This window comes from Cupressus sempervirens, chromosome 11, assembly GCF_028749045.1.
Source record: "Cupressus sempervirens isolate cs-2001-9-10 chromosome 11, ASM2874904v1, whole genome shotgun sequence".
Classification (NCBI taxonomy): Eukaryota; Viridiplantae; Streptophyta; class Pinopsida; order Cupressales; family Cupressaceae; genus Cupressus; species Cupressus sempervirens.
This window is the reverse complement of record NC_143128.1, coordinates 701,233,122-701,242,850: the sequence shown is the minus strand read 5'-3', so window position 1 is coordinate 701,242,850 and position 9,729 is coordinate 701,233,122.

Sequence of the window (9,729 nt, the reverse complement as noted above, 5' to 3'; positions counted from 1 at the left end):
GTGGTGTACCTTCATTGTCTGGTGTGTTTCCACAAACACATTCTCCACCAACTTATTCACTCCCAGTGCAGTGATTGCTCGTTGGGCCACATCCTGCTCTTGCTACATTTGATCAGTCATCATTTTCCATCGCTCCATGTATGTTTTTGCCTCACTCAAACACTACTGTAATTGCCTCACCTTCCCCTCACTTAACGCTAACTGCTCTTGCAACTTCAATGCCAGGGAGTTTTCTTTTGCAATTGCCTCCCTAAATGACTTCGACTATGACTGTAGTAACACCAGTTCATTCTACATGCTCTCTAACCCCACTTGTGCCATCTTTAGTGATTCCTACAACCATTGAGCCGGTGATCACTCCACTCATATTCTTGCATCACTTCCCTCCACTCGTACGTGCTCCATGCACAGTTCCATTTCTAGCAACTGAGTCTGTGCATGCTCTGCCTCCAACACCTCTTGCACTTGTCTCACCTCCATTTGCGCCCCATCTTCCCATGCCTTCTCCATCAATCCCAGCAAAAACATGACCTCATGTTCTACATTCTCTACCCAGACTCTCTTTGTGGCTAACAGTTTCCATAATTTTTCTATGTCCCATGATGATTGACCTCCACCTCTCACCTCTAGTTGTGGCTCATCCACATTTGCACTACTTATTCCCCCTTCTATCGTCCCTTGCCCTAGATTCTCAAGATTCATCAACTGATGTGTCTCGCTCACTACTTCACCCCCACCAATGCCTCCCTCATCCTTCGAAGCTTCTCCCATGGACTTTTTAGGAGATTTTATCTCCCCCACCTCCTCCTTTGCTCCTAACATACTCTTCATCATCCCAGGTGGACTATTCTCCACCTACGTCATCAGCTTATCATCCAATATCACCTACAACATCTATAGCTCTGCAGTCCCTGACAACATCATTAAAGCCAACAAGGGCATTTCCTCTGCACTAATTCCCACCTCTTCAAGTTCTGCTGACCCTTGTCCTACCTGACTCGCCTCACCTGGCCTCGAAATTAACACTTGGAGTTCCAACTAATCCACCAGCTCCTCGAAGGTTCGCTGAACATGCTTCACTCTTCGCCCTTGCTTCATCCACTATCCCTAGCTAGCATCACCCTCTTGCTGCGACTGATCTGGTGAGCCTGACATAGTTTCACTTGCATGATTCCTGCAACTTCTCAATATATCCAATAATCGCATTCTACTCTTCACCTCACCTTGTTCCATTCCCATGTTATCTGCTTACATATAGCTATCACTAACTTGAGACTTGATCTTTACTAGCCTTCCACGTATCCACTCTTTGCACCTCGTCGCACTGGTACTCAGTACACTTGACTCTTGGCTTCAACATTCAACCACCCTAATTCCTATTGATGCACACCACCTAACAACATCCGTTGCTAAATCACTGCCGACACATCCCATGCTTTCTTATTTTCCTAGTACAACAGTTGCTCCCTAGCAGAACTAAACAAACTTGATACTATTAAGCACAATTGGAAGCACACCTGTTACACAAATAATGGTTTTCTACACTATCATGTGCTTTTAGTACCTCGATGATGTGCTTGACTAGAGGTACCGGGATGAATTCATGATATTTTTATTTGTTTTTCACTGTTTAACTCCAATGATCCTTTGGTTTCACACTTTATTGGTGTCCACCTGTAAGTGCCTCCTCTCATTTGGAGAGCCATGTGTACCTCAACCAATTTTGTGTGTTATCTTAGGTGAGGTCTTCTATCTAACATGTGACTGTTTGCGTGCCTATTTTTTTTATTCTTCTATAGCTATAGTTTTTGTTTTCCAGTAGTTGTCATATTTTCATGTACATTGTTCATCTTTGTTGGTACTTCTTGACATGACATAGTATCCATATCACTATAGCTAAGCTAGTGGTGGTTCTACTTAGTCACTTTTTATCACATGCTCTACGCTGAAAATTAATTTACATCTCTTTAAAAAGGGACAATTAGTTGCATTCATCTAGTTTTCATTTTTATCTTAGGCTCTTTGAAAACAAACAGTTGGCACATAAGTCAGGACTACACTAGATGACCTTCATGACATCACCCAAAAAAATTATGACTGGTTATCCAATCACCAACACCAACATCAATATCTAGATGAGCTTTTAGTGCTCAACTATCATGGACTTTGTCTCCTCACAATATTGCCACCATGCATTACACTTCATTTTCTCACATCACCGTCTTATATTTTCGTCCCACCTATTGCATTACATGGCTTTTGAATCTAAAACAATTCTAGTCACTATTGCCTTGTATCATATTTAATTCCTCATCACACCCTATCCTCTCTTGCATTACATGGCTTTTTGAATCTCATTTCATCATATCCTACTTCCTTTCTCTTTCATCTATCATTATTCACTATCACATCCCATTTCTTTCTATTTCATTTCATCCCATACCACAGTTCGTTTCATTTTATTTTGCTTCCCCCATTTTCGTACATTTGTGACTTGCATTTCGTGTTCATCATCACATTACCTTTATTTCATGCATTTCATCTCTTTTATCTCGTGGATTTTGAATCTAAAAAGTTGACATCCCATCTCATCACTGTCGACTCTCAGCCAATTTTCATTTCCTTCCATTTTTCTCTTTCATTCATGTTCATTGGTCATGATACCTTTTATCCCATTTTTCATTTATGATATCATATAATTTCATCCCATCTTCCCATTTTTATTTTTTTTTCATATTTCTCATTTCATCATGTCCCATTAAATGACACCTTGCCACACATTTGTTCATTTACATTTTTTTAATTTCCATATTCATTCTATTTTCATACCATTACATTAAATTGCAACAAATGTCATTTCATTTCATATTCCTACCATTACATTACATTGCATCTCATCATGACAAATTTCATTTTATTTCACTACATTATCCATGGTCATTTCATTACTTATTGTTTCATCACATAACCTTTCTTGCATTAGATATTTCATCTCATCTCATTACCCATTTCATTACATTTCATGTCATCACATACCACTTTGTTCATTAGACATTTCATTCCATTTCATTACCTATTTCATTTTATCCCATTTCATTACCTATTACATTTCATTTCATTTCATTTCATATCATGTCATCACATATCATTTCATTCATTGGACAGTTCATTCCATTTCATTACCTATTTCATTTCATTTCGTTATCTATTTCAATCCATTACCCATTGCATTTCATTACCTATTACATTTTATTCCATTTCATTACCTATTGCATTTCATTCCATTCCATTACCTATTGCATTTCATTCCATTTCATTACCTATTGCATTTTTTTCATTTTACTCCATTTCATTACCTATTGCATTTCATTGCCTATCTCACTTCACTTCATTTCATTACCTCACATTGTATTTCATCACATATAATTTCTTTTCCATATTTCATCACATTTTCATTACATCACATTTTATTTTATCACATTTCATTTCATGTCATTACATTCATAGTATCACATCACCTTTTCATTACATCATTAGAGACATATCATCTATTCTAAAATCATCATCCATATGTCATGCTACATTAATCATTTACACACACACACACACACACACACACACACACACACACACACACACACACACACACACACACACACATATACATCTACATCGACTCCTACCATATCCATCAAATCAAACAATCACATGCATACATAAGTCCATGATATAAAAAGTGCACACATCTGAACATCACATAAGCTCACGTATCTTATAAAGAAAAAATAACAATCAAACAATACATCCAAAGGCCAAATCCACATGAATATTAGATGAACTACACCACGAAGAACATCCAAATGATCACATAACATGAACATCAATAAGTCACAAATGTCTATCCATATGAACATCCAAAAGTACATTTGCATAAATGTCAAATTAACATCAAAAGAATAATCATACATAATGAAGCATATGATCATAAAACATAATATACACTCATCCATGAGTCAGTGCCTGATCTGATGGTCCTTGCTCACTGGTGACACCCATCCCCTCTCGAGGCACTTGCTCTATCGCATCTATTGATGATGCAACCTGCCCAATCACAATAGTTTGACTCGATGATGCCCCATCTATCCTCAGTGGTGGTGGTGGCCCTAGTGTCATCACAACTATAAATGTCTATAGGGTGCTCAACACCTCACCCATCTAAGCCTCTATGGCACTCATCTGAGTCTCCAAATCTATCAAACCCCTTGGCTTCTTTGGTGGTAGCTATGCCTTTGGTGGTACTAGCTATTGTACCTATGGCTATGCCTCTGGTAACACATGTTGTTTTCCTTGTGTTTGTGCACCCAATGAATCTTTGATCAGAGCTTGCACCCATGGTCTCTATCGCTGAACAAACTGCACATCCTCTAGCAACCTAGCCCTCACCTACTCTGCTCTAGCCCACTCTGCCCCTCTATCCCACTGACCAACCATTGCTCCACCAACCATCCCTCCTCTCACTTGTGCACCACCTTGGCCTTGGATCCCTCCAACCCTCCCTGCACCCACTAGTCCTTTCACTAGGCCTCGTACCACTCCCCTCTATGGTAGTACCATAGCTACTTGACCTCGCCTCCCCCATGCTCTGACCACACCTCTCACCCTACCTCTAGCCCACCATCTCCCTCTGCCTCTCCTTGGACCACCCTCATCATCATCACCCTCTCCCTCGCTCGACAGCTCATCAATCCCCAAAATACACTCAACTAGATCTGTGTATCTAGGGAAGGGATGCTCCCGAAATCACCGTGCATAATCTCCCTCCATCCCTACCTATGTCACCCCATCTCACAAGGCCCATGGCTATAGTGTGTCTATCATTTGCAAGAAGGCCTCCAGATAGGCCTCATACTCTAGAGTCAACCCCCACACTACCCTCTCTAATTGTACCTGGGAAAAATGTGTTGTCCCCTATGGCATGCCTTGCCACTGACCAAATTGTCTCACCACCTGCCTGAAACAAAACCACTCTATCATGGCAAGAATCTAACCAAGCAAATACCTCAGACTAAAGAAATACACCATCTCATCATCATCTTCTGCCCATGGCTTTGTGAACCTGTAAGATCTCCACACGACCTCATCAGCATCATCCAAAATCCATCACTAATACTTTGTCTTGCCCAAATGGGGCTACATGGTCATACTAGAATAGGTATACATGAATGGCATACCCTAAGGTTGTTGATGCACACACATTGGATGCATAATGGGAAAATGCTCCCATGTCCATAGCTGTAACAAAATCACCCCTACTGACAATGACGACGCATCAAAATACATAACCTGATATAAGTCATGATATAAGTGGGCCAAAATATAGTTTCCCCATGCAAATCTCCATGGCTCATCGATCATATCCTGTATCAGTCAGCCCCATCCAATTAGACACCCTCACCCTTAGCAGTTTGGCAACAAAAATCCCCTTATCAAACCAACCAAACTATCAGCAATGCATCATAGTGCAACATTTGAAACCATGATACGTTATCATCTCCAATGCTATCATCCCCAAACAAGTCTCAAAAAGCAGCACCATCAGTAGTCTAATCATAATAAACTAGATCCCCTACTATCAGGATCTGAAATATCCTATATACATCCTCAAGAGTCACTGTCATCTCCCCCATCGACAAATGAAAGGTGTTGTGGTCCGAGTGCCACCACTCGGCCACAGTTGTCAGTAATCCCCTATTCACTCAAAATTGGGGCATCTGTAACAAATATGGCAACCCACATCTATCTATCACCTGATAATTTATGCCCTTCAAGCAACCTACTACCTCTAAGGGCCATAGATACAGTACTCATACCATGAGCTTTTTCCCACACACCTATTTTTCATCAGACAAACAAAAACATTAGTTTTTGTCACAAAGTGATCATCAAACATTAGTCTCATATTTATACCTAGCTACCTAGCTACTAGTTCTATCTTGGACCTGTTACTTGTCTTTCTCTATCTAGAGCTACTTGTATTTCAGACTTGCTTGTCTTCCCTACTCTGTATCCTAAGCTAGGGCATCACCTATCTATCATTAGATTGATCCTAAAACATCACTTCATAAATACTTGATTACTATTGTCTACTCATTATGACGATCCCTGGCTGACAGACCTAGAATCTAGCCTTTTACTTTATCTTATGCTCAACTCAGGGCCTACACTCAGTTTTCACACTATAATAATCATTTGTGTTATTTCCTAAGATAAATGCACTGCTAAATTATTTAAATGCCTCAAAACAAGCCAGTGCTCTACTTTTGCATTCAGAAGCACTCCATCATAACTCATATGTGCTATAACATGTATAGGTGCTATTTACATCATCACATGCACTATTATATGGATCAAAAGTGCTATTTCACTCAAATGAGCTGCCATATTAGACATATGTGCTATAAAACCCATTAGATGCACTAAAACAAGCAAATGTGTTACTAAAACAACCAAATGTGCTCTTTCCCTAATGCATGTTCTCTGTTACTCCTAGATTAGGGTTTTAAATGCACTATTTCGATGCACAAATGCACTATAAAAGTATTCAAATGCGCTAAAAGAATGCATATGCACTAAAAGAACATAAAAATGTGCTAAAAGGTTAAAACTACCACATTTACCCTAAAAATTTGTGCAAAAATCCAAAAAAATAGGTACAAATGCAAAATCTCAAAAATGGAAAATCTTGACAACTTACCGGGGCACCGTAGTTTGCGGGATGCTCATATCGACGACCCCTCTTGAATCTATGCTCTTGTATAGGGACCACCATCCTCAATAAATCAGAGCTCCAAATCACCAAATGCAAAAGGGGAGTGTGAAAATGACAAGGGTAAAAGGTCCTTTTGACCTATTTAACCCCCCTAAGGGGCATTTATACCACTTTTTCACCCCATTTATCCATCATTGGAATCTTTTTGCTCACTCTCGTAAATTGGGTATTGTATCAAACCAATCTAATCATCTTTTTCTGTCAAATATCCAACATTTTAGAAATAAAATTAGAACCCACTTAACTTTTGCACTTCCATATTTTCTTCCAATTTCATTTATGAGGGGGCAGTATATCTGTATCAAATTGGGGCATCCAAACTAGAGCATTAAAATTTTCACAAAAATAAAAAATGTCCTACCCCAGCCAAAAATTTCAAACATCAAGTCTACCAAAACCAAGGTATCCAAGCGAAAATATCGCAACACCAAACCAACACCGCAATCAAATCATCAACGATCAGACATCAAACCATCAATAGATAGACACCACGACAACGGCAAAATATCATCAAATAGACATCCAATCATCAAAATTTGACCTAAAATCTAAAAATCAAGACAGTCTTTGAACTAATATGCTTCACATATTAGCTCAAAGAGGGACATTTGTAGACACCCAAAAATTGGCAAAAACCTAAATTGTGCAATTTCAATCAATCAATGCAAATTAAAGAGAAAATCAAAAGAAACACAACAGAATTTCAAATCAAATCACATTAGGTCATTAATCACCTATCAAATCGACAAGACCTAAATCAATTTTAAAAGAGGAGAAAAATGATTCAAATTCAAAAAATGAGGAAGAAAATAAGTGTTGAGAATAAATACGACATTTATTAAATCAAAGAAATCATTTATCCTCACAAAATTGAAAATCTCCCCTTTTTCATTTTAAAATAATTAGAAATATCCTCAATTATTCTCAAAACCAAGTTTGTTCGACTCTTCCTCCTGGTCTCTTATGAGATATTTTCAGTTTCAGTCTCACCCACTAGTCAAAAGTGAAAATCCTGATTCTTACCTCAACCCCTTTCGAAATCCTATAAATAGAGGGAAATTCAAGAGGCAAAGGACCCAAGTTTTAGGCATCTACACTATAGGCACATTTTGATTCATCACTTTAGCATTATCATTTTAGCAAGTTCATAGCATATTAGTATTCTTTTTATGTTATTTAGCATCATTTATTGCATGTTTAGCTTGTTGCATATCCATTTTGATAGCATATAATCTGCATTATAGATCTTGCATGCATTCTTGTAGATCTACATTTTTAGCATACTTCCATTCTAGAACTCACTAAGATTTTGGTCTGAGAGCTATTTTAGTAGTTGTAGTTAGGGAAACATGAGACGCTCGTAGAGATTACATTATGATGATGATATCTTGGGTTTAGTTTAGTTCGTCGTTAGTCTATTTTCATTCTACACTAAAGTTTCATGAATGCGTGTTCACACCATGTATAAGAACATTGAGTGGAGGGTTTTGTGGTTGTGTCACTATGGGTGAAGGGTTTTGTGGTTGTGTCACAATAGGTGGAGTGTTTTGTGATTGTGTTATGACAGGTGGAGGGTTTGATTGTGTAGGAGGTGGTCTTTTTTCTCTCCCTCATTTTTTTGGATTCCTTGATGCATCTATATCAAAAAAAATTTAAAACAAGTACAAAACTTATAAATTACAAAACCAAATTATAAAATTTGATTAAAAAAATACATAAACAATGAATAGAATGAAGATTTACCTTGTTTGTGGGGTGCCATGGATGGAGATGCAATCAAAAATCATTTTTTATGGTAAACTCGATCAAGTTTCTCCTGTGCAATTCACGCTATTGCTGTCATTTTAGGGTATAAAATACCCTCAAATGTGAACATCAGTCACAATATCTACTTTATAAAACCTAATTAAGTTATGTAAAGTATAATGGCCAGGGTTGGATACCAAGCCTAGTCGGCATTTCACTTTCAAATAACTCGATTAGGTTTTCAAAAACTCAATTGGGTTATTGAAAATTTTTCTTTTTTTGGGACGGGTGTCCACTTTTTTGTACACCATCTTGGTGCACTTACCCATTATTGAGAGGGGGGTGAATCAATAATCAACCAAACCATCAAAATTTTCGCCTTTTAAACCTCTAACTGATAATCAACTTAGAGCATTAAATAAAATCATCCATCACATGAAATCATTCACCCATGTGATACATATATTTTGGCTATGCAAAAACCTAACTTGGATCAAAATCACGGTGGGAATTAGTACCCACTAATAATTTGTATTCTTTTGAAGTATGCTCTATTAGGAGTTTACAAAGACATTGTTAGGTGCCACACTGTTAGGAGATTTACCTTAAGCCCTGTTAGGATATTTTCCCTATTAGGAGTAGCCTTGTTAAAAGACTTTGAACACTAGTTAAAGTGTTACTCTATTAAAGGATTTAAAATAAGGAGCTATTAGGATCCTCTCAATTAATGGATTTCACCTATTACAACTATTAGGGAATAAGAGAAAGATTGATCTATAAAACAAAACTACCTCTACTTGATTAGATCCACTTCAGCTCTCTTTTTCTTCTCAATCCAGGGTAAAAACACAAAGCTCTGTCACTGTTTGTGATATCTTGTACCGTTTCGACCGAAACACTTTCGGTCGTAACGGTTTCGACCGTAACTGATCCGACCATACACACGTGGCAGTTTCGCGTGCCTACGTGGCGCGTACTGTTTCGTCCGAAACAGGTTCGGCCGAAGGCGTTCCGGCTGAAACCTCGAGCCGGAATAAAACTCGGCGCAAACCTCTAGCGGCTATCATTGTTACTATTGCAATTCCTGGATGTTTGGAGAGTGGGTTAAGGGTTTCGGCTATAACTGGTTGGTGGTTTTTTCCTCCCCATTTTTG